This window comes from Danio rerio, chromosome 3 (assembly GCF_049306965.1).
Source record: "Danio rerio strain Tuebingen ecotype United States chromosome 3, GRCz12tu, whole genome shotgun sequence".
NCBI classification, from domain to species: Eukaryota; Metazoa; Chordata; class Actinopteri; order Cypriniformes; family Danionidae; genus Danio; species Danio rerio.
This window is the reverse complement of record NC_133178.1, coordinates 51,845,681-51,872,500: the sequence shown is the minus strand read 5'-3', so window position 1 is coordinate 51,872,500 and position 26,820 is coordinate 51,845,681. Positions and strand designations below refer to the sequence as shown.

Below are 26,820 nucleotides of genomic sequence, written 5' to 3'. Positions count from 1 at the left end.
AAAGTATAATTGAAGAATGAAAAGAGAACTAAAATAAAAGCACAATCAGTACAAATAAGTAGGCCTAAATAAATAAATAAAGCAGTCTTTTAGCCTAAATTTAGAGATGTTCAATGTTTGCTATTTTGATAGGACTAAGTTAGTCTTTAAATAAGCTTTTTCAATTATGTTTTTATTTATGTTTTTATGTTCGTTTTCTTTGTTGATTATATTTTACTATCTCATTTTATGTATCAATTATTGTACATAATAATAAACAAATAATAATATAAAAGGAATAATGAAAATAGGCCTAAATAATTGCTTATTTAAAGACATTGCAGCGAAACACTGAGAAATGGTCCGGTGCATGGTCTAAAGAGCTTGAGTTAAATGCTGCTTCATCAAAAGCATATAAATAAATTGAACTACATCAAGCAAATCACTAAAAGTATAATAAAAATAATTTAAGTCCCGCAAGTTAAATAAATAAAGTCCTGCAAGTTTATTTTTATTAATAATTTAGTTTCAGCTCAGTTCAGTTTTTTTCGAAACGTAAATGTTCTCCTTTAAAGTTAAATTGTTGTTTATTTTATTTATTATTATTTTTTACTTGTAGTTATGGCTCAGTATCTTTTGTATTTTAATTTTAATTTCAGCCACCTAGTGTGTGAAATTTAATGCACGCATAACCGCGTAAAAAGTAGAAAAAGCTGTCAAAAGTTAGAGCTATCAAAATTACCTATATTAAAATACAGCATGTATGTGTACAGGCAGACTGTGAACAAACTCAGGGTAAGGCTAAGGGTAAACAAACTCAGGGTAAGATATGCGCTTACCTTTTCATGCATTTATAAAGTTTTGCGACGAACCAAAAAGTGGTTTTAGCCAAAGTTTTTCTGAGTTGTTTAGATTAAAGAGCCCATATTATGGGTTTTTGAAAATTCCCCTCCATGTAGTGTGTAACACAGCTCTAAGTGAAGTGAAGTATCCAGCTAAGGCTTACATCTGTAAGAATACAGTGTTTAAAACGGTTGATTCATCTATAAAAGAGTCGACTCATAGTGCTTCAAATGAGTCGCCTTGATACCGATTCATTAGGTGTTTCGCCATGACGTACGAACGAAACCAAGTTATTCACGTGCACGCGCAAACCCGGGAGATTTCAAACCTGAGGCCCCGCCCTCTGACGCAGAAACCCAGACACACACACACACACACCCACAAACACACGCATACAAACATGCCGGTCGATTGAAGTCACACTGCAGATAGATATTATATCGAGTCTCTACCCAAAGATGAAACCTCAGCATTATAGCCAAGCAGTTGGAAACTACTGGAAACTTCTGGAAGCTACATGCTACAAAGAATACTTCATCTGCGTTTGTTAAAGGAAGGATCAGTAAAGAGTAACTTACTGATGGACGTCAGGATGGGTTTCTTCTATTTCTCAAGTGTAAGTACTTGCGATTAAAGTTGTTGCCTCGTTGACTCTAGCTTACTAATGTATTTAGTTGTGATTTGTTACTTGTAACCGAGTGTACTGTATCAGGTTAACTGGCTATATTCTATTATCTTGTGCAAAGTCACGTTAAAAACTGCTGCTTTGTTTATGGAGCTCTGTGGTAGAGGTCTGCATACCCGCTGCTGTCCCCGCGCCAGATTTCTGCGGCGCGGGAATAAATTTCCGAATAAATCGCGGGAGCGGTCAGTAACGGGTTTAATTTGGGACGGGAGCGGGCTGTCTAGCAATATCACGGATATTGCTATGCGAATGAGAAAGATGTGTCTGCTTGGTGCTTGTGTGTATGTATGTTAGTGCGCACGTGCGCATATGAGAGAGAGAGAGAGAGAGAGAGAGAGAGCGAGAGAGAGCTTTGTGTGCTTGGTGCTGTGTGTGCATTTATACAGACAGCTTGGCTGTCTGGACTGTATAGCTGGGTGATTTTTGGTTGTGTTCTCCCCAGTCTCCCCCGCTCTTTAGCGGGATCGGGCGCGGCGGGCAGAAAACGGGGCGGGTTCTCAGGCTAAAACCTGGCGGGTGCGGGCGGGAGCGTTGTCGTCCGGAGGTGTGTGTGTGTTTTTGTGTGTGTGTGGCAGCTAAAATCCACGCCTACACTATCGAGCGTGTATGAACTGTGATTACTTTTTATATTGCTGATTAGCTTTTGGTCATTTCACTCTCTGACTGAAGGCAGTCGACCAATCGCGACAGACTGTCATTGGTCCAATCAGCGCAGATTAGCTTCACGCTAAGGAGGGGTTTGGGAACAAATGAATCACTGGACGATTCATACGGGAGTCGCTGGGATAATTAGGTAAAAATAAATGCAGATTATAAGACCATGAAAGTGTTTTTTGACCTTGCATGCATATTAGACTGTTGTTGGAGACCCTTACAACCAAGATATGACCCTATTTAATGTATAATATGGGCTCTTTAAAGAATATATTATTTAGCCTACATTTTCTCTCGGTATCGCGGCTGTACGTGCGCTGTCAGCTAAATGCAGACATAAAATAAATCTTAAAGGCAACTAGACTGAGCGCTTATTTTCATTTTTCAGATATAATAAATCTACAAAGGCTATAAAAAATTATACAGGTTGTGGGAATATAATTTTAAATGATCTATATATTACTGAAAAGTTGTTTTTAGGGTGTGACAGACCTTAAAATGGTTTGGTTTCCTGAGCCCTGACGGTCTCCAAAGTAATGCAAATTGCCAATTTCACAGCACGGCTGTATCTATTGTCTTCTCAAGCCGATTAACTGATAAGGCGGTTTCTGTCTCCAGAACATTATTTGCACACTGTTTTAATGCTAAAATGTATAGTGAATGGCCAGTTCACAATACTGGACATACAATTACACATACCCCCAACAATTAGTTTTTTTTTTTCATGTTCTTGTTGTGCTCTTAGAAGAGCCTAAGCAAGCTGTCCTAAAACTGCTGTAGACAATTGCGGAACTTCTTCAGGGTTGTAGGCAGGCTGAGAGGGAGCAGAATTATGCATAGCATGTCTTTTACTATTCTGCAACTTCTTCCTACACTCTTTCTCTCAATGTCATAATTTCCCACAGTAGTTGCATTTGCCTTCTCTTTTAGGCCACCTATTGTCTAGGTTTTTTGTACTAAATGTAGTTGCTGCTCATCAGCATATAAGTACCCATTCACTATACATTTTACAGCCAGGCATGGTTAGCTTTCACAGTTGACTATGAACAATACCAGTGGAAACGGTTACCACAGGGATTTCAAAATTACCCAACCATTTATCATCAAGCTGTCAAACATGATATGTGTGACCCAGAATGTCCTGTCAAAAAGTCTACCAGGATTCAGTATGTCGAAGATATTTTGATTGCCTCTGCATTAGGCAGAGGCAATCTGCCCAATGCAGAGGTACATAAAACAAAATTGGCAGCATTGTTAGACAATTTGCACAAAAAAGGACAAATGCAGCTTTCACAAAGCTCAAATTGCTAAAAACCAAGTTACCTTTCTGGGTCAAACAATTGGTACAGGAAATAGATCCATTACACAGGATTGTGCAGCTTCAGTCAAAATAACACCTCCACCTACCACCATTAAAGCACTCAGATCATTCTTAGGTACAGCAGGCTACTGTCGACCTTGGATTGAAAATCATGCCGCAATGGCCCAGCCACTCTATGACATACTGATAGGTCAGGTTAAGGATTGTGATACTGTTTGTATGGAAGAAACTCAGCTTACCGCGTTCAATAATTTGAAGACAGTGCTATGTCAAGCAACTGCATTAGGAGTTGCGCAATCCAATAGACCTTTTGTGCTTTATGTTCATGAACACTCAGGCTTTATGATAGCATGCTTAATACAAGATCATGGGGGCAGTTTACGCCCAATCCATTACTATTCTAGTAAACTTGACATAGTCGCTCAAGGTATGGGTCCATGTCTTAGGGCAATACAAGCAGTTTATCTAGTTCTTCAGGCTTTAGCAGTAATGGTGCTAGGTCAAACTGTAAATGTAAAATGCCCTTACGCAGTGTCAGCACTAATGAATCAAGCAAAAGTCACTTCTCTCAGCTCCTCTCATTAGGGAAATTGGTTAATGACCCTCACAGCCCCAAATGTTGTTTTACAGCGTGCACCAATCACAAACCCATCCTCATGTATGATGTCTGCATTGACTGAAGTTGTGTTAGAGAATGAGGTAGAAATGACTCATGATTGTGTTATGCTTACTTATACACCTACAAGTGAAGTTGCAGAAACGGCCATAGAGAATGCAGAATAAGAATGGTTCATTGATACAATGGTTCAGCACAAATCATTGACGGTAACTGAAGAGCAGGTTATGCAGTAACTTCTACCACAGAAGTAATAGCTACAGTCCGTCTTCCAGATCACTTTTCAGCTCAAGCTGCAGAACTAGTAGCTTTAACTAGAGCATGCAGGCTAGCTTCAGGATTAGATACATTTACCTGATTCCAAATATGCTTTTGGGGTAATTCATGATTTTGGTGTCATTTGGCAAAGCAGACAGTTTCTAACTTCTGCCGGATCCCCCATTAAGCATGCTGGATTAGTGAAAGACCTGATGTTTGCCATGAAACTTCCTAAGAAATTAGCGGTGACTAAAGTGAAAGCACATCTCACAGCTAATACAATGAAAGCTAAAGGTAATGCTCTTGCTGATGTAGCTGCTAAACAGGCTTGTTATTATGCAATTGTACAAATATGTTTAGGTAGTACAGCACAGAAAACAATTCTACCTCCTAAATCAATCATTGATCTGTATAAAGATGTTCCTTTATATGAAGCTTGGACTTGCTTAGACAAAGGAGCCACAGTGGATTCATATGACTGCCGGAATAAAGAGGGAAAATATGTTGCTCCTGAATCACTGTTGCCATATTTGGCTTAACAAATTTTGGTCACAGTGGTCCAGCAACCATGAATCATAGATTCTCAAATCAATAGTGGAATCCAAAATTCAGAAATGTAGCCACCGAAACAGTGAAAAGATGTGTTACATGTGAGAAAATTAATGCCGTGGCAGCAGCAACCACAGCAGCAACACATACCCCAGCTCCACTGGGGCCATTTCATCACCTGCAGGTCGAGATGGTTCTCGAGATGGGTTGAAGCTTATCCAACAGGATGTGCTACAGCTGCACATACTGCTAAATGTCTAATAACTGATTTTATTCCCAAATGGGAATTACCAGATTCCATTGACTCAGATCAGGATACACATTTCACAGGACAGGTAGTCAAGAAGGAAGATGATACAAGAAGGAACATTCTACATGACAGGAAGTGTCTAAACTGCTAAAGATTAAGTAGAATCTTTATTGCCCCTACAGGCCACAAGCATCAGGAAAGGTTGAACGAGCTAATATGACAATTAAAACCAGGCTAGGCAAAATGCATCAGGAAGGAGTTTCATAGGTCGAAGCACTTCCAGCGGTACTGTGTAGTATAAGATTATTACTGGACGCCCAATGCAGATGCCCGGTGTAATTGATCTTAGAAATGCTGATGTGCATGTTGTCTCAGATGCCCTGATAGCTTACTGTAACAGCCTCACAAGTCTGTACAGAATGCCAGAGAGTTCAGTCGTGTTGGCAGAATCCACCGGAAGGTGGACAAACAAACATCCCAGGTCATTGGGTCTTGATAAAGTCATTTAGAAACAAGCCATTTGAGCCTAAATGGCTGGGACCATATCAAGTGATATTGATTACAGCAGCTGAATTGTTGTGTTAGGGAAGAAAAACTTGGACACATGTCTCACATTGCAAGGTTGTTCCACCACCTACATGGATGGGATAGCACACGTAGAACAGTGGGGTGCCCAGGGAAGAACCGATCCTTTAGGGATTGGGGGCCACGGCCACCCCTGTGTGAAGACGTCCCTATAGGCCTTCCTCCACTTAGTAGTTCATCCTAACCTTACTGTTCTTTAGGTGTCATGGGAATTAAGGAACAACTATAGCAGAATTAGATACAGATTAGAACAGAGGATACAAAACTAATGTTTTGCAGTTTTTTTTATTTTATTATGTTTACTTTTTTTTCTTTTTTGCAACCAATACTGTTCCCCTTCGGATGGGGATCTCCAATGCTATGTAGAAAACCTACCACTATGGGTTTTCGTCAGAAACCAATTATCTGAAAGAGTATAAAATCGGGCCAATGAAATGCCAAATGAATTGGCGGCGTCAGCATGCACAGCTGGCGTCAATGACAATCAGTCAAGTATATAAGACGCGGCAAGTGCAATGCTTGACATCTTTTTCGCTTTCAGAGCCTTTCACTAGCTTCTGAGAGAGTCTTTTTGGGTTGTCCTACCTGTGTCTACAGAGAGAGATCGAGAAGCAGCTTCTCCCGTTCCAAAGCGCGTATACGCAGTGGCAGACGGTCGAGCTGAGTTTTTCTCCCTTGCCTGGCGTTCTTTGGGTCTGGTCCTCCAAGAGCGGTTTATATAAAGGAAAAAAGCTTTCCTAAAAGAGCAACACGGTTTTGCAGCTCATCTTTTTTAAGTCGTCGCTCCGACCGTGCATTTTTGGATGCGGTGTTTTTCTATCCACGGATGATGGGCACGAGCAAAGCATTTCATGTCTGGGGGTCCAGCATGTTAATGCGGTGCTCGCGGGCAGTGCATGTTGTCTCTTTGATGTCATGTCTGCTGCACAGTTAAGATCGCGGCTCGCTCTTGCAAAAGAGTGACCCACCCCAGTTGTCCCCCGCACTGCGGTTGGCACTCGGGCTGATCTGAGGATTACAGTGGGAGTAAATCCGCCGCCTTCGGTCTGTAGACCTCTCGCTGCGCTCCATTCAAGCTTCAGGTGAGAGTAGCACACCCTCTTCGGATGGTCCCTCTCTCACTTGATGACACCGAGGATCAGATGTCCATCACTGCATTGGAGGACAGGCTGTCATTGTCTGATGAGGATGCGAACCCGCTCGCTCCCTCCCTCCAGGGTGGAGAGCACGGAGTTGGCATAAAAAAAGCAGGCATGATGGCCATGCTTTCCCGGGCTGCTTCGGCCGTTGGCCTGGTGATGGTTTATCCCCCAGCCCCACAACCAGACTGACTATATGGATGTTATGTAGAGGATTTAAAGCCTTCCATCCCCTTCTTCCCAGAAGTGCTCAGTAAGCTCACGCAGTTTTGAGGGCACTTTTTTCTGCCCGATCTGCATGCGCTTCCATCCTCACCATCCTTGGAGGGTGGGCTGTCAATGGCTGATGAGGATTCGATGCCACTCCTCCCTCCAGGTTGATGAGCGCGGTGTCGAATCTAAAAGCAGACTTTGTGGCCGTGCTTCCCCAGGCTGCTTTGGCCGTTGCTCTGCAGATGGTTTATCCCCCTGCCCTGTGGCCGGACTGACTAGAGGGGTGTAAAAACCTTTCTTCCTGGATGCGCACATTAGGCATACGCAGTGTGCCGCGCGCGCCTCCACCCTCTCCTTGCATGCACCCTGGGAAGGACGATGGCCACTTTAGTGGACAGGAAGGCCACCTCAGGCTAAATCTGGTGATGTGTGTGATGTTGACAAAGTTCGCTTTCTTAACTCACCCATATCCCGGGCTGGCCTGTTTGGCCACACCGTCAGTGAACTCGCCCAGTAGTTCATGCCGGTGATGGAGCAGTCGGAGGCGATAGGTTATAATCTATTAGCTCTCTGTCCCACCGATCCATCCACATCCACTGCTTTTTGCCGAGAGCGCTCGCCTTCAGCTTTTTGCTCCGCCGCCTCGCTTGTGCCTCCAGCCAAGCGGCTGCTCTGAGCATCTTGCAAGTAGCCAGCGCCCGCCCCCCCAGGGTGCTGCTAAGTTTGGTAAACAGACAGCGAAGCATCCGGAGAGGAGGGAATTTGCTCTTTCCCCGCTGGAGGGTGGGGCTCTTTATTTAAAAAAAAAAAAAACAGTTCATGAAACAGCTTCCCAAGTTCACGGGCGTGTCTTGCCCCTGTCTTGCCAGTGGAGACTGTCTGTCCTCCTGGTGAAGGATGCAATTGAGCCGACCCCTCCAGCCGAAATGGAGAGCAGGTTTTACAGCCTGTACTTTATCATGCCCAAAAAGAGCGATGAGTTACGGCCAGTCCTAGATCTGCACGTTTTGAACCACTGCCATCACAGGCTGTGCTTCGAAATGCTTACGCAGGAGCGCATCAACCGATGCGTTCGTCCTCAGGATTGGTTTGCAGCAATAGATCTGAAGGACGTGTATCTGCATGTCTCCATACTTCCACGGCTCCGGCAGTTTTTGCGGTCTGCGTTTGAAAATCAAGCATGACAGTACAAGGTCCTCCCCTTCAGGCTCTCTGTCTCCGCGGTGTTTTCACCAAGTTTTCTCGATATTCTCGATATATTCGAGACAAGGTGCTCCAGCACCTCCACCTGTTAGGGTTTCAGATTAACCAAGAAAAGAGCTGGCTTGCCCCTGTGCAGAGCCCCTCCTTTCTTGGGTTGGAGCTGGACTCAATTATCATAAAGGCGTGCTCTCATGAGAGGCGATGCTGGACTTTCCGAGAGAGTTCGAGAGAAAAAGTGGTCCCCCTGAAATCTTCAGAGGCTCCTGGTGCATATGGCATCAGTGGCCGTGACCTCCCCGCTCGGATTGCTCCATATGAGACCACCACGGCATAGGCTTCATGATCGGGTCCCCAGACGCATATGACACACGGGCACACACAGAGTGACTACCACTCTGCTGTGTCGCCACACCCCCACCCCCTGGAGGAACCTGCCCCTGGGTTAGGCGTCAAGGCATATTGTCGTTTCGACAGATGCTTCCAGTACAAGTTGGGGGGCTGTGTGTTGCGGACATGCTGCTGCTGACCTGCGGAAGGGAACCAAGTTGCATTGGCATATCAACTGCCTAGTGCTGTTGGCAGTGTTTCTCACTCTGCGCCGCTTTTTACTGGTGCTGAGGGGGCAACACGTGCTGGTTAGGATGGACAGCACAGCGACGGGAGCGTATATCAACCGTATGGGGGATATGCGCTCCCGCCGTATGTCTCAGCTTGCTCGCCATCTGCTCTTCTGGAGTCACACGTGGCTGAAGTCACTGCATGCTATTCACATGCTGGGCGAGCCCAACAGTGCGGCCGACGGGTTCTCACGGCAGCTCCTTGCCCCGGGAAAATGGCGACTCCACCCTGAGTCTGTTCAGGTGTCATGGGCACTGCCCCACAGCTGGCCTCGGGGCATGCGCAAACTTGCGTTTTCCTCAGTGAGCCTGCTCGCGCAGTTACTGTGCAAACCCAGGGAGGACGAGGACCAGGTCTTGTTAGTTGCGCCTCTGGCCCAACCGGACTTGGATTTTAGAACTCTCCCTCCTCGCAACGGCCCCCCCCTGGTGGGTCCCTTTGAGAGAGCAACTTCTCTCTCAGGGACAGGGCACCATCGGGCACCCTTGCCCAGATCTGTGGAACCTCCACGTGTGGTTTATAGACGCGAGGAAGACTTAGGTAACCTACCGATGGCGGTGGTTAATACAGTCACTCAGGCTCAGAGCACCCTCTACGAGGCATGCCTACGCCCTAAAAAGGAGTCTATTCACTGAGTGGTGCACTTTTTGCTAAGAAGACCCCCGATCCTGCCAGATCAGTATTGTGCTTTCTTTTCTTCAGGACAGGCTGGAGCGAAGGCTGTCACCTGTTTTACTCAACATTTGACCCATGTCTATGAAAAGGAAATGACAGTTCCAACCAGAACAGGATATTATCTATAGGAAATCTATGGACTTCAGCGGCATGTTTGTTCCTGTCTCAACATGTCGTTTGTAAATATAGACAGTAAAAACACAGTGCAAGTACTATGAGCCTGTAACCACAATACATTATAAGAATTACCTTATTTTCCTCGAAGGTAAAAATTTATATTTTGTGAGAGTTTTATTAATAACTCTTAAAGGGGGAACTGTGGGAATATACATTTATATTATCTATATTTAACTGAAAAGTTGTTTTTAGGGTGTGACAGACCTTAAAATGTCTTGGTTTCCTGAGCCCTGACGTTCTCCAAAGTAATGCAAATTGTCAGTTTCACAGAACGGCTGTATCTATTGTCTTCTCAAGCAGGTCAACTGATCGGGCAGTTTCTGTCCCAAGAACATTGTTTGCACACTGTTTTTAATGCTAAAATGTATCGTGAATGGGTACTTATATGCTGATGTGATCAGGCCTGGAAAGGCATTTTACCATGCCGACAACAACACTTCATTTTCATGCTTTGTTTTAGACAAGTCGTGACCAACCCTGTTCCTGGCGATCGACCTTCCTGCAGATTTCAGTGTGTTTGATCAGGGTTAAAGCTGACCTTTGCAGGAAGGTCGATCTCCAGGAACAGGGTTGAGCACCACTGTTTTAGACTGTCCTCCCCAACATGTATCAAATGTATTTAAACTGAGTGTCTGTTGTACCAATCAAGAGTTTTTTTTTCGATGACACCACAGCAACGATGAGTTATTCTTATTAAAATGATTCTGCTTTGAAGATACAGAAAGTTCTCCCTGGTTTTTTGGGCTCGTCTTAGAATTTCATAACAGTTTGGTGGTTTTCTCTAGACTAGAGAAATTCACAACAAGGTCTAAACCATACAGTTTAAAAATGGTTTTAAAACCATAGAGCAATCTCTTGCAGGGATTTACTGGCCCATCACATTCTTATAAACATATTTTATTTATTTAAATTATTATATCATTGACTATATATATATAACCATGTATAATATAATTACTTACCTGTCATCTGAAATATTAAAATACTAAAATAGCCAATTATTTTTTGTGGCTTTTTCTATGCACCGAATAAAGACACACTTACAAACTATAAAAATAGAAAGATAAAAAGAGCAGCATTTTACTAAATATAATAGTGCTCTGTATGCTTTATATCCTGATATGGTGTGTTGTTTCATATTCGTTTTTTAATCCACTTAATGCATTTGTTATTTAATGTTTGAACAGCCCTACTGAAAGAAATAACAGCCATAGTATCATTATTTTACCACCAAAATGTAGCCTAGTATATTATATATAATCAACTTTTGAAATAAAATTGCTGTGTAATATAATTGATATTTAAAAATTAAATAATTTAAGTGCTAAATTTTTTATTAGTGAACGTACCAGCTCACTTTTGACAAGGTCTGTCCAAATACTGTTGCATTATCATTGTTTATCTTTCTGTTATGTACAGAGATTTGAAATATCAATTTATTTCCCCTCCAATAATTTTCAATCATCAGTGTAAATGGGACCTTAATACAGTTTAAAGTGAAGTTGCCTGAAAGGATGACGGGCACGGCATGTCTATTGTTTTACATTTACATTTTACATTTAGTCATTTAGCAGACGCTTTTATCCAAAGCGACTTACAAATGAGGACAAGGAAGCAATTTACACAACTATAAGAGCAACAATGAATAAGTGCTATAGGCAAGTTTCAGGTCTGTTTCCGCGTTCAGGAAAGTGATTTCTTCCCTCTTTGGGATGGAACCACGAGGCATTGTTCATTCACAGAACGCAAGTTTCTGGAGGGCACATAGATCTGCATAAGTGAGAGCAGATAAAAAGGGGCGCAGCAAGAAATCGCTTTGTAAGCAAACATCAGAGCTTTGAATTTGATGCGAGCAGCTACTGGCAGCCAGTGCAAACGGATGAGTAGCAGAGTGACATGGGCTCTTTTAGGTTCATTTAAGACCACTTATGCTGTTGCGTTCTGGAGCAGCTGAAGAGGCTTGATAGAGTTAGCTGGAAGCCCCGCTAGCAGAGAGTTACAGTAGTCCAGTTTGGAGAGAACAAGAGCTTGAACAAGGAGTTGAGCTGCATGTTCAGATAAGAAGGGTCGGATCTTTTTGATGTTATAGAGTGCGAATCTGCACAATCGAGCAGTTCTAGAAATGTGGTCAGAAAAGTTTAGTTGGTCATCAATCGTTACTCCAAGGCTTTTCACCATTTAGGATGCAGTAATGGTTGCCCCATCCATCTGGATTGAAAAGTTATGGTGTAGAGTCGGGTTGGCAGAAACTACAAGCATTTCCATTTTCGCAAGGTTAAGCTGAAGATGATTATCTTTCATCCAGTGTGAAATGTCCAACAGGCAGGCTGAGATGCAAGCTGGAACCGAGGGATCATCAGGATGAAAAGAGAGGTATAGCTGGGTATCATCAGCATAGCAGTGGTAGGAGAATCCATGTTTCTGGATGACTGGTCCTAGAGATGTCGTGTAAATGGAGAAGAGAAGTGGCCCAAGAACCGAGCCTTGAGGTACCCCAGTGTTTAGATGCTGTAGGTTGGACACCTCTCCCCTCAAAAACACCCTGAATGACCTGTCAGAGAGGTAAGATCTGAACCATTGTATAACAGTGCTCACAACGCCCAGTGACTTAAGCGTAGATAACAGGATCTGGTGGTTTACAGTGTCAAAAGCAGCTGACAAATCCAGCAAGATGAGGACTGATGATTTTGAGTCTGCTTTAGCCAGTCTGAGATCCTCCACGACCGAGAGCAGGGCAGTCTCAGTTGAGTGGCCTTTCTTAAAGCCGGATTAAAGACTTGATTGAACACTACTTTCTCCAGAGTCTTGGACATGAATGGAAGCAGGGATACCGGTCCATAGTTTTCAAGTAGCGTATAGTCCAGGTTGGGTTTCTTTAGCAGTGGGGTTACCCTAGCCTGTTTAAATGAAGTGGGGAATAAACCAGAGTCAAAAGATGTGTTTATTATGTGAGTCAGTGTTGGTATGACTCCAGGAGAGATGGCTTGCAAGACATGAGAGGGAATGGGATCAAGTGGACAGGTGGTTGCATGGCTAGATAGCACGACATTGGACACCTCAGACTCAGAGAGCTGAGAAAAAAAAGGTGAGTGTGTGTGGTGATGGTGGTGTATCTTGCGTGTTTGTTGTAGGTGCAGCAAATTGAGCACTGATTTTTGCAGTTTTGGTGCAGAAGAATGTAGCAAAGTCATCAGTAATAAGTGTGGAGGAAGCGGGTGGAGGAGGAGGATAGAGGAGGGAGGAAAAGGTTTTAAAAAGTAGGCGAGGATTAATGGCATTGTTGATTTTCTGACGGAGATATGTCTGCTTTGCAGAAGTAACTTAAGCCGAGAAAGAAGACAGAAGAGTTTGGTATGTTAAGAGCTGTGCAGGATTCTTATTTTTCTGCCAAATTCTCTCTGCAGCCCGAAGTTTTGAGCGATGCTCACGAAGAGCATGCGAGAGTCAGGATGCAGGAGGACTGGCACAGGCTGGCCTGGATGCAAGAGGACATAATCTGTCTAGACATGATGCTAGTGTGGAGCAGAATGTATCAATGGCACTGATTGTATCAAGTGCAGAGAGTTTGCAAGATGGAGGAAGAGAGTCTGAAACAATGGTGTATAGTCTATTGGGTGAGAGAGAGCATAGGTTTCTGCGAAAGGCAACCTGTGTTGGATTGTGTGGCGGCTCAGGAGTAATGTGGATGTTGAGGGACAGAAGGAAATGATCCGATATTTGTAGTGGAGTTACTAGTGTTTGATCAGCGAAGCAATGTCGTGTGTAAATAAGGTCTAGCTGATTACCTGATTTGTGGGTAGCAGAAGTAGGTGCTCTTTTGAGGTCAAAAGAGGCAAGCAGATTCTGAAAGTCAGCAGCTTGCGGTCTCTCAATGTGAATGTTGAATTCACCTAGCACCAACAAGGGAGTGTCATAATTAGAAAAAGATAAGAGAAGAACATCCAGTTCATCTAAGAAGTGACCTAATGTACCCGGTGGGCGGTAGATGACAACCAAATTTATGTAGAAGGGGTGGATAATGGTGACTGCATGGAATTCAAAGGAGCTGATTGTTGGCAGGAATTACCATTCTTTGGAAATCAGTAGTCCAGTCCCACCCCCTCTCCCTGTCTGATGAGGAGTGTGGGAAAAAGAGAAATTAGCAGAAAGAGTAGCATGTTTAGCAGTGTCCTCCGGCCTCAACCAGGTCTCAGTTAAAGCCATGAGATTATAGTCAAAATATGTAGCTATGGAGGTAATGAAATCTGCCTTGTTAACAGCTAATTGACAATTCCAGAGGTACACCGAGAGATAGAGTTGTGAAATAGCAGGTACATGTACTGAACGAAGGTTGTGAGGATTACGCCTGCAGCGTACCTCTCGTGTTTTGCGAGTGTTAGTAACAACAGGAATTAAAAAACACATAATAAAAGTGCAATGAAAACAAAATTAAGAGTAAAGATAAAGTAAAATAAGAAAGTGAAGTACTCAAGTGCTTTGTCGGTGTCTTTGCTCGGTGGAGTCGCGCAGGTAGAGTCGATGGCGAAGGTAGAGTCGATAGTCTTTACACTCGTCGGTCTTCACACGAGGCGGTCTTCACACAAGGCTGCCGCGACTGCTGCCGTGGTGAGACTAGTTGCTTATATACACCCCAGAGCACTAGCTGACTGAATTCAGCTGGACACCCAGAGCACTAGCTGATTGAATTCAGCTGGACACGCCTCGAGAGTAAAACAACGCCCGAAACTGCGGCGGACGACGCAAAACCGTCAGCATTCGACACACAAGCTCTTATAGTAACCAAGGAAACAGTGGCTAAACTTTTCTAGTACTATACACAACTGAAAACTAGTTTAAATGTCCTACAACCTTACACAAACAGCTGAAAACAAGTCCTCAAACCATACACCACAACTGAAACAAGTCTAAATGTACTAACAGGCTGTTGGTCTCGCTGCTAAAGTGCTTCTCCTGCAAACTAAAGTTAGCGTGCTCAATATATAGTGTTTACCTGGCGTTTGGACACGCCTACAGAGTAAAACAACGCCCGAAACTGTGGTGGGCGACGCGAAACCATCCGCGTTCGACACACAAGCTCTTATAGTAACCAAGGAAACAGTGGCTAAACTTTTCTAGTACTATACACAACTGAAAACAAGCTTAAATGTCCTACAACCTTACACAAACAGCTGAAAACAAGTCCTCAAACCATACACAACAACTGAAACAAGTGTAAATGTACTTACAGGCTGTTGGTCTCGCTGCTAAAGTGCTTCTCCTGCTAACTAAAGCTAGCGTGCTCAATATATAGTGTTTACCTGGCGTTTGGACATGCCTACAGAGTAAAACAACGCCCAAAACTGTGGCGGACGACGCGAAACCGTCCGCGTTCGACACACAAGCTCTTATAGTAACCAAGGAAACAGTGGCTAAACTTTTCTAGTACTATACACAACTGAAAACTAGTTTAAATGTCCTACAACCTTACACAAACAGCTGAAAACAAGTCCTCAAACCATACACCACAACTGAAACAAGTCTAAATGTACTAACAGGCTGTTGGTCTCGCTGCTAAAGTGCTTCTCCTGCAAACTAAAGCTAGCGTGCTGAATATATAGTGTTTACCTGGCGTTTGGACACGCCTACAGAGTAAAACAACGCCCGAAACTGTGGTGGGCGACGCGAAACCATCCGCGTTCGACACACAAGCTCTTATAGTAACCAAGGAAACAGTGGCTAAACTTTTCTAGTACTATACACAACTGAAAACAAGTTTAAATGTCCTACAACCTTACACAAACAGCTGAAAACAAGTCCTCAAACGATACACAACAACAGAAACAAGTGTAAATGTACTTACAGGCTGTTGGTCTCGCTGCTAAAGTGCTTCTCCTGCTAACTAAAGCTAGCATGCTCAATATATAGTGTTTACCTGACGTTTGGACATGCCTACAGAGTAAAACAACGCCCGAAACTGTGGTGGGCGACGCGAAACCATCCGCGTTCGACACACAAGCTCTTATAGTAACCAAGGAAACAGTGGCTAAACTTTTCTAGTACTATACACAACTGAAAACAAGCGTAAATATCCTACAACCTTACACAAACAGCTGAAAACAAGTCCTCAAACCATACACAACAACTGAAACAAGTGTAAATGTACTTACAGGCTGTTGGTCTCGCTGCTAAAGTGCTTCTCCTGCTAACTAAAGCTAGCGTGCTCAATATATAGTGTTTACCTGGCGTTTGGACATGCCTACAGAGTAAAACAACACCCAAAACTGTGGCGGACGACGCGAAACCGTCCGCGTTCGACACACAAGCTCTTATAGTAACCAAGGAAACAGTGGCTAAACTTTTCTAGTACTATACACAACTGAAAACTAGTTTAAATGTCCTACAACCTTACACAAACAGCTGAAAACAAGTCCTCAAACCATACACCACAACTGAAACAAGTCTAAATGTACTAACAGGCTGTTGGTCTCGCTGCTAAAGTGCTTCTCCTGCAAACTAAAGCTAGCGTGCTGAATATATAGTGTTTACCTGGCGTTTGGACACGCCTACAGAGTAAAACAACGCCCGAAACTGTGGTGGGCGACGCGAAACCATCCGCGTTCGACACACAAGCTCTTATAGTAACCAAGGAAACAGTGGCTAAACTTTTCTAGTACTATACACAACTGAAAACAAGTTTAAATGTCCTACAACCTTACACAAACAGCTGAAAACAAGTCCTCAAACGATACACAACAACAGAAACAAGTGTAAATGTACTTACAGGCTGTTGGTCTCGCTGCTAAAGTGCTTCTCCTGCTAACTAAAGCTAGCATGCTCAATATATAGTGTTTACCTGACGTTTGGACATGCCTACAGAGTAAAACAACGCCCAAAACTGTGGCGGACGACGCGAAACCGTCCGCATTTGACACACAAGCTCTTATAGTAACCAAGGAAACAGTGGCTAAACTTTTTTAGTACTATACACAACTGAAAACAAGTTTAAATGTCCTACAACCTTACACAAACAGCTGAAAACAAGTCCTCAAATGATACACAACAACTGAAACAAGTCTAAATGTACTTACAGGCTGTTGGTCTCGCTGCTAAAGTGCTTCTCCCCTTTTGGCCCGCATTGTGCATATTTGAAAATAACTGTCGGATGAAGGCTTTATGGCCACACAGAATTGTCTGCTGCTGTCATCCTGACTCAGCAGGCAACACACTATTCAGCTATGTTCTGAGTTTTTGACGTAAAAAATATACTAGTATTGGTGAATGCTACGAGAGTAATATAGATATTTTAATTAACACGTAGTTCAGTCCAGAAGTTGCTGTGCATACAAACATACATTTTTATAAGGCCCCATTTACACTAATGCAGTTTCATTTTAAAATGCATACATTGTGTGTATTCATGTTTGTGAAAAATACTGGAGAGTGGAGACATACTTTTTCTATCATCTCAAACCAAATCCTTGTCTGTCAGGTGTTAATGGCCATCATTGTGCTTTAACCGAAAAAAAAAAAAAAAAAACACTGCATGGATTACAAGGGTTGATACAGAAAATAGCCTAACAACATCAATACTACTACTACTACTACTACTACTGATATTTCCTAGTGATGGTTTCCAGCTGGAAGGGCATCCGCTGCATAAAACTTATGCTGGATAAGTTGGCGGTCATTCCGCTGTGGCGACCACAGATTAATAAAGGGACTAAGCCGAAAATTACTGAATGAATAATAATAATAATAATAATAATACCCTGCTGAAAAATCCAGCTTAAACCAGCCTAGGTTGGTTGGCTGGTTTTAGCTGGTCAACCAGGCTGGTTTTAGAGGGGTTTTGGCCACTTCCAGGCTGGTTTCCAGCCATTTCCAGCCTGGTCTTAGCTGGTCAGGCTGAGAGATGACCAGCTAAAACCAGCTTGACCAGCCTAGCCAGGCTGGGAGCCCAGCCAAAACCAGCTATGTCCAGCTTAAACCAGGCTGGTCAAGCTGGTTTTAGCTGGATTTAGCTGGTCATTTTCCAGCCTGACCAGCTAAGACCAGGCTGGAAATGGCTGGAAACCAGCCTGGAAGTGGCCAAAACCCCTCTAAAACCAGCCTGGTCGACCAGCTAAAACCAGCCAACCAGCCTAGGCTGGTTTAAGCTGGATTTTTTAGCAGGGTAATAATAATGTAATCATCTTTACACACAGATGCCGTGCAAGTGGCCTTTTTTATTATTATTTTAGAGATGATACATTTGAATTGCTGCTGCCTCTTTCCCCATCTCAAGCCTGATAGTTGTAGAGAACACCACGATGCCTAAGTCTCAAAAAGATCATAGCAATTAACACCTCAGGACAGTATGAGTTTAGCGGAAAGAAGATCGAATGTCACATCAGAATCACACAGCTAAAGCACACCATTGCACTAACATCATTAAACTATTAAAATGATGACAACCGAAGCAAGCAAATGACACATTACTGCACCGAATTAGCTGCATTAAATGTCTATATGAATGAGCCAATGTATTTTCATTCATTATATTCGTTTATCCAACCAACAGCAACAGAATTTCTCCGGTAATAACTCTGTAAAACATATTTTATAACATCCTATTTCGGTTGACGGCATCAACCATTCAGCCCAAATTCTCCAGATAGACTTAAAAAATTTTACCTAGGCTATATGAAACTGAATGGTAATAGAATTATAATTAAAAGCATTTAATAAATAGTTTTCCACACTATTGTAATGGGGAGAAAAAAAGTAGCATGAGTTCAGCAGATGGTGGATTCGAACCGGGTTGATGATCAATCGCAACAAAAGATGATGAGTTATGCCACTTACGCTGTAATGCTGATTTGCTATTTACTTATGTTGTCTCTATCAATCAGGCATTGATTGGTGTAAACCGTGAATATAGCTTATTCCAACGAGGTGCACTATTTGCATTGGCAAAACTATATGTAAAAACTAAACTATTATATACTTAGTTTTGGGAAACGGCAAATCAATGAACTAGAATTGTACATTTCCTAATGAAAATGTAAATGGGGTTTGCGTGGCAAATCGATGGGGTACAATGTATTTTTTTGGCTGCTAGGGTGTTCTGAGTGGTTGCTAGGGTGTCCTGAGTGGTTTCTAGGTGGTTGCTAAGGTGTTGCTAGGGTGTTCTGAGTGGTTGCTAGATGGTTGCTAAGGTGTTGCTAGGGTGTTCTAAGTGGTTGCTAGATGGTTGCTAAGGCGTTGCTAGGCGGTTGCTAGGGTGTCCTAAGTGGTTGCTAGGTGGTTGCTAAGGTGTTGCTAGGCGGTTGCTAGGGTGTCCTGAGTGGTTGCTAGGTGGTTGCTAGGGTGTTCTGAGTGGTTGCTAGGTGGTTGCTATGCGGTTGCTAGGGTGTTCTGAGTGGTTGCTAGATGGTTGCTAAGGTGTTGCTAGGTGGTTGCTAGGGCGTTCTGAGAGGTTGCTAAGGTGTTGCTAGGCGGTTGCTAGGTCGTTCTGAGTGGTTGCTAGGTGGTTGCTAAGGTGCTGCTAGGCGGTTGCTAGGGTGTTCTAAGTGGTTGCTAGATGGTTGCTAAGGCATTGCTAGGCGGTTGCTAGGGTGTCCTAAGTGGTTGCTAGGTGGTTGCTAAGGTGTTGCTAGGCGGTTGCTAGGGTGTCCTGAGTGGTTGCTAGGTGGTTGCTAGGGTGTTCTGAGTGGTTGCTAAGGTGTTGCTAGGCGGTTGCTAAGGTGTTCTGAGAGGTTGCTAAGGTGTTGCTAGGCGGTTGCTAGGTCGTTCTCAGTGGTTGCTAAGGTGTTGCTAAGGTGTTGCTAGGCGGTTGCTAGGGTGTTCTCAGTGGTTGCTAAGGTGTTGCTAGGCGGTTGCTAGGGTGTTCTGATTGGTTGCTAAGTTGTTGCTAGGCGGTTGCTAGGGTGTTCTGAGTGGTTGCTAAGTGGTTGCTAAGGTGTTGCTAGGCGGTTGCTAGGTCGTTCTGAGTGGTTGCTAGGTGGTTGCTAAGGTGTTGCTAGGCGGTTGCTAGGGTGTTCTAAGTGGTTGCTAGATGGTTGCTAAGGCATTGCTAGGCGGTTGCTAGGGTGTCCTAAGTGGTTGCTAGGTGGTTGCTAAGGTGTTGCTAGGTGGTTGCTAGGGTGTTCTGAGTGGTTGCTAGGTGGTTGCTAAGGTGTTTCTAGGCGGTTGCTAAGGTGTTCTGAGAGGTTGCTAAGGTGTTGCTAGGCGGTTGCTAGGTCGTTCTCAGTGGTTGCTAGGTGGTTGCTAAGGTGTTGCTAGGCGGTTGCTAGGTCGTTCTGAGTGGTTGCTAGGTGGTTGCTAAGGTGCTGCTAGGCGGTTGCTAGGGTGTTCTAAGTGGTTGCTAGATGGTTGCTAAGGCATTGCTAGGCGGTTGCTAGGGTGTCCTAAGTGGTTGCTAAGGTGTTGCTAGGCGGTTGCTAGGGTGTCCTGAGTGGTTGCTAGGTGGTTGATAAGGTGTTGCTAGGTGGTTGCTAGGGTGTTCTGAGTGGTTGCTAAGGTGTTGCTAGGCGGTTGCTAAGGTGTTCTGAGAGGTTGCTAAGGTGTTGCTAGGCGGTTGCTAGGTCGTTCTCAGTGGTTGCTAGGTGGTTGCTAAGGTGTTGCTAGGCGGTTGCTAGGGTGTTCTGATTGGTTGCTAAGGTGTTGCTAGGCGGTTGCTAGGGTGTTCTGAGTGGTTGCTAAGTGGTTGCTAAGGTGTTGCTAGGCGGTTGCTAGGTCGTTCTGATTGGTCGCTAGGCCCTTACTAAGACGTTACTATGCGGTTGCTAGGTGGTTGCTAGGCGGTTGCTAGGGTAATTTGAGTGGTTGCTAGGCAGTTGCTAGGGTACCCTGGGTGGTTACCAGGCAAGCCTCACATACATGCCTGATGAAATAATTATACTTAGTAAGCATTTCTAGCAAGTTACAGTACTTGGCTAGTCAATATTAGCATGTAGCTAGTCACTGCTGGCATGTGTAGCATATAGGAAGTTCAGTTTGCTAGCATGAGTCAAACGAGCCAATCCCCAAGTCCCTACGATGTTCTGATGCCGAGATATAGCTGTTGATGAATGGTTGCTAGGGTACTCTCTTTTGTTGCTATGGGCGAGGTTACAAAGTGAACTTGAAAGTGGTTGGCTGCCTAAGTCAAATGAACCAACCCCCATGTCTCTGTGACACTGCTATGCAAAGATGTGCATCTAGGCATATTTTAATGGAAGTTTATGGAATCAATTTGGGGGCGTGGCTTGTGAGCTTCATTATCATATTAAGTAGCTCATTGGTTGTCTGAGTCAGATGAGCCATCCCCCAAGCCAATAGGACACTGCTAGGCAAAGATATGCATTTAGGGCAGTTACTGTGGCAGTCTATGGGACCAGTTTGGGGGCGTGGCTTGTGAGCTTCATTATCATATTGAGATGCTCATTGGTTGTCCTAGTCAGATGAGCCAACCCCCAAGTCAATAGGACACTGCTAAGCAAAGATATGCATGTAGACAAGTTACAATGGCAGTCTATGGGACCAGTTTGGGGGCGTGGCTTGTGAGCTTCATTATCATATTGAAAAGCTCATTGGTTGTCTGAGTCCAATGAGCCAACCCCTAAGTCTATAGGAGACTGTTATGCATATAATATATAATATATAATATATATGTTAAGATATGCATGTAGACCAGTTAAAATGGCAGTGAATGGAACACTTATTAAGGGTATTTAAATTGATTTGTGGGCGTGGCTTAAGAGCTTCATTATCATATTGAAAAGCTGATTGGTTGTCTGTGTCAAATGAGCCTTCCCCCAAGTCTGTATGACACTGCTATTAAAAGATATGCATCTAGCCTTATTATAATAGAAGTCTTTGGGACCAATTTGGGGGCGTGGCTTGTGAGCTTCATTATCATAAAGTGATCCTGATTGGTTGCCTGAGTCAAATGAGCCATCCCCCATGTCTCTATGACACTCCTATGTAATGTTATAGATGTGTGACCTTTATAATGGAAGTCAACGGGATGTGCAATGGGACGTCCCACCCCATGTTAAGCCAATGGGGCAGTTATTAAGGGTCTTTCAGTGGTTTGGGGGGCGTGGCTTGTTAGCTCAAATATCATAATGAGATGCTGATTGGTTGCCTGAGACAAATAAGCCAACCCCCAAGTCAGTATGACAATGCTATGTACTGTGATTGACATATGACATTTATAATGGGAGTCAATGTAATGAATGGGAGTCAACGGGCAATGTAAAGTCAATGGGGACCACTTTGGGACATCCTAGCACCCCCGGGGAACAACCTATACCCCCTTTCGGGGTATGTTCTCACTTAGGCTGCAACCCCCTACAGATGTTGTGAATCCCATATTTCTATGAAATTCACAATGGACGCAGTGATTGGTTAAAGTTCGGCTCCATGTAAAGTCAATGGAGACTTTGGGACGTCCTAGCTCCCCAGGGGTACAACATTTACCCCCTTTCGGGGTTGTGGTTTGAAGCCTCCTATAACCCTCTCGAGATGTCGCGAATCCCATGTCTCTACGAATTTCACTGTTGGCGCTATGGCGATTTCCGGGAATAGTATCTTACTAGTGTCTAGAAAATAAATGGGAGTCAATGGGCCCATGTAAGTCAATGGGGACCACTTTGGGACGTCCTAGAGCCCCAGGGGTGCAACTTATACCCCCTTGCATGTTCTCACTTAGGCCCCGTTTACACTAATGCGTTTTAGTTTGAAAACGCATAAGTTTTGCTACGGTTACGCCATCCGTCCACACTACGCCGGAGTTCTCGAGCGCCGAAAACGGAGCGTTTCGAAAACGCTGGAGAGGCCGTTTTCATTCTAAAACGCTGCTGCTCCGTCTCAGTGTGGATGGGGAAAGACGCAGACATCTGACAACGGAGGCGGGGCTGCAGACATTCGCCTCTCTGATAGGGGCTTTTCCTCAATATTAAGTAGTCCACACACAGTTCAGTCCCGCATCTTCTCCGTGTAAGTTCAGACTTCGCAAGTTTGATCAAGGCTGCATCTCTTCTTCTCAGTTTGATATGGAAAACATACCGAGGACACGCGTCAATCTTCACAGGGAACAGTGTACTTTATAACTTCATTCACATTACCCTGGCTACGTTATTTCACTTTCTCAACAATAAAATGTAAACTTGATATAAGAAACTGCCTATTTTTATTTTAATATTAACAAACAGACAGCAGAAATGTTGAGGCGTCGTGCTGCATGAGCGTCATCTTCACTGTGTGGATATTTATAACAAAACGGAGCCGATAACAGCTGCCTCCTTTCAATTTCAGTGAAAATACGAAACATACACTCTCTTTTGCTGAATACCAGTTTTAATAATCGATAATGGCCATTATAAAAGTATAACATACAATAAGTTTATACATTACAGGAAATAAAGGCAAGCGATCAGTCAATATACAGAATGTAGGCTACGTGGTTTAATCATTAACTTATCTTTGCGCTCAGCCAAAACACGTTACCTGAGAACAAGTAATAGATTCCAGTGACCAAAGTCAGGGAATATGTCGTTAGATAAAGACAACAAGATGAATGAAATCTCACTAATAAATATAGTGAGATTAGATCCAGCGGGAGATGCTTGATGAGAAGTCCGACTAGCAGAGCTCTCATCTGGGTAGATGGGCTCCAGCGATTGCCAAAGAGTGTGTGTGTGGTCACGTGATGTGCGTTTTCAGCGTTTTGGTGTGGACGGAGAGCAGTTCCGAAACGCTGGGTAAAACGCGAGTGTGGACGCGGATCGTTTTCATTCTAAAACGCCGTTTTAAAACTAAAACGCACTAGTGTAAACGGGGCCTTAGGCTGCAACCTCCTACAGATCATGTGCATCCCATATTTCTAGGAAATTCACACTCGGCGCTGTAAATCATCAAAGTTCGGCTCAATGTTAAGTCTATAGGATTTGGGGGGGGGGGGGGGGGGGGGGTGTTGCGGGGCCAAAAAACCCCCCACCCCTTATAAAAGTCATAGCACACCATTCGCGATAAGACCGCACGATTTGAGCCCACTATCAAGGGTCTGGGACGAAAGCTGCGGGACTAGTTACGCGCCGAAAAATGGGACGGAAGAATCTGTTAACACTAATATGGCAAAACATGTGCTTTTAACTTCTGAGTTTACTAAACATTATTAACTACCGCGAGTGTTGAAAAAAATAAATTTACAGGCGTGTACTTATCCAAAATTATTATGTGATTGTGTAATTAAAACTGAATCGTTTTGGTACAATATTATTGTTTAACTTGTTAATGCAGTGCATCACAAAAAGTGATCGAAACTCGACACTGTTTACTATTCTCTTTAAATTATCTAAGAGAAATATTAGTGTGTGCTTTAATTCATATGTGTTAGGTGAATCAATTATATCTTCTGTTCAAACTGTAATTTGCGCATGTAAAACTGAAAGCAGATTTTGATGTTTTTTTTTGTTTGGTTATCGACAGTTATAAATTCTGATTTGAATGAATAGGTAACAATATTTTTTCGGTTAATTCGGTTAAGTCTTATTATTCTTGTTTAACAAAGGTTCGTGAGGTCATTTTGCAGCACATCACAGAAACAAAAGATGTCAATGGCACACTTTTATGAACATGTGAATAGGCATGTTATAGTTGGGTGCTTAAAGTCCGTTAAAAACTGTAAACTGCTGATACATTTTCAACATACTTGAGCTTTTCAGACTTTACTATTTGCTTCACAAACGGCAGAAATGGTTTATTGTTATTAGCTATCATCATCATCAAACATTTTCCACAATGGTAGGTTAACAGTGTTTAGTAACTTACAACTATCTGATCCAAAAGGTTTCTTATTTTAAAGAAATATGACTGATTGACTTAATCTGCTTTCCTATTGGTTTCTTAAACTGGTTTGTCCATAGTGTCACAAAGTGATTAAAACATTTACTGTTATTGGCTTTCATCTGACTCAAAGTAAATCAAAAGCATCTGTATTCATCCAGTAATGTCTAGGTTTTAAATAGAATTTTGGTCTTGTGCTAATTGGGTATACTATATTTCAGGCTTTTTCTGAATAGTCATTATTAATGTTTATATTGATTTTAGTGAAGATAAACATTTGTATAAAATGTTGTATGTTTGTTTGTTTGACAGTCCACAACAAGATCCTTGAGCAAGATCAAACACGCTTGGCACAGAAGAGGTCAGTATATGCAAGTCATGGCTGAAATCATGCATGTGCTTAGCCATCTTACAAATCTGTGTCTAAGATTCATAAGGCTGTCACTCTGCATGAATTTCTGAATAAATCTTGTGCAACCTTCAGAGTGCTGATTATTTATAGTATAGGTATTATAGCCATTAATTATCTTCGATAGTATTTCAGAATTTTAATTTTTCTTAGGGGGAGATTAACAACAATGTGATGTTTTATTATAGAAACATCCAAAAGCCACTGTGATATCTGACTGGCATACAGATGAGGACGATGATTGCCCGTCATACAGCTAAAGAAACAAACAGGTTTGTTTGCAATTATTTTAGACATATACTGTCAACATTATTTCATAGATCTATTACAACCTGCGGGTTTGGCCCTGGCACTAAACTAAAATTATGTTTTGTTTTGTAAATGTATCTGATCATGGTACATAAGGCACAACTATACTGACAGTGATGAAGAAAAATTATTTAAAAAAAGGAGGCTCGGGAAAAAAAAAAAAAAAAAAGCAGATATGAAGATTTCAGGAATCGATGCAGCACCGCAAGTACCATCATCACCAGAATTCTTAAGACGACCATCAAGATGCACAGATCCTGAACATTCCAGTATGGCTATGAACATTTACAGTCCTTGTTCCAGTGCAGTTGGAGATCAAGACAGAACTTGTTGCAAATCGTCATGTCTTTGTAAGAATTGAAGACATCAGTAAATTTGTTAAGGTTTAATGCAGCTAGAAAGTAAAGATCAACTAGAGAATATCAGCCGTATCTAACCCTCTGTTGTATTTACACAAGTTGTATGAGAATAAGCTACAGGTTGATTTATACTGATTCCTTATTTTTCTTTTTTAGCACGACTGACTGAAGTTTTAAAATCATGCAATGTCATAAAGCAGCAGCTGGGCCTGATTCTCACAGCAAAACCAAAACAGACGTGATGAAATTCCAGATGTAAACACATTTGACCTTCCTTTGTCCAATTTGATATGGAAAAGCTTGAAAATTAACTAAAGGAGCAGCCGGAACAAATGAAGAAGCTGGTAAGTTCAAGCTCTTGCTTATTTCAAAGTGTTTTAAGTTTATTTGTTTTATTTATTTATTTGTTTATTTTTTATTTTTTTGCTTTGTAGGTAGCCTACTTTGGAATCATTGGTGTTTTCCATTAAGGAAGCAGTTTGGTGTATCCTGGGAAAACTTTTGACTAACTCCTTGTCTAAACAAATGAACTGGAGCGGGGCAAACCAAAATGTGGCCTTTCGTGCACTCCCCCTTAGGACTGTCTAGTCAGTAAGTTGGTTTTAAATATACATTTCAATACAATTAGGGGCTGTTCCATCTCTGTATTTCTTTGAATCATAAACCAGAGGAACAAAAAAAAAATCTATATATAGTCCCATTTAGGTTGTACTTATGTGAGCAAGCATGTTTCCTTTTTCTTTTCTTTTTTTTGTACTTGTTCACTACTAATTATCTGTTTATCTTTTAATCACAGATGCAGTGAGGACAAATGTCCATACCACACCACTGATAAAGAAGTGGAAAATGCATTACAAGGTGGCTACAACTTCCTTCCCTGTCAGGAGCAAGGAAGAAGAGAGCTCTATATACACACACACACAAACACACACACACACACACACACACACACACACACACACACACACACACACACACACACATTATATATATATATATATATATATATATATATATATATATATATATATATATATATATATATTAAGGGTGGAGCCGAACCCGAATACGGTATTCGGAAAGGCACGAACAGCGTGTTTTTACGAATACTTGATTCGAACAAATACTTGAAAAATTATTTGTATTCGGGAGCAAGAAAAACACTACATCAAAAAGCAGCGTTTCCTC

At 42.7% G+C, this 26,820-nt stretch overlaps 1 protein-coding gene and 2 long non-coding RNA genes across 7 annotated transcripts in view; 1 reads left to right on the top strand and 2 right to left on the bottom strand.

The window, feature by feature from the left end:
- gsg1l2a (gsg1-like 2a) overlaps positions 1-26,820 on the bottom strand; it is a 172,995-nt gene that overhangs the window by 52,294 nt on the left and 93,881 nt on the right. The gene's annotated exons all lie outside the window — the stretch shown is intronic.
- Positions 1,191-25,454, top strand: LOC103910330 (uncharacterized). Its single transcript, XR_660497.5, has 4 exons — positions 1,191-1,438; positions 24,868-24,916; positions 25,153-25,236; positions 25,370-25,454. It is a non-coding gene; the product is annotated as an uncharacterized lncRNA (long non-coding RNA).
- LOC141381285 (uncharacterized) lies at positions 10,824-16,252 on the bottom strand. Its single transcript, XR_012401225.1, has 3 exons — positions 14,233-16,252; positions 13,551-13,655; positions 10,824-12,662 (listed from the first exon to the last, which is right to left on the bottom strand). It is a non-coding gene; the product is annotated as an uncharacterized lncRNA (long non-coding RNA).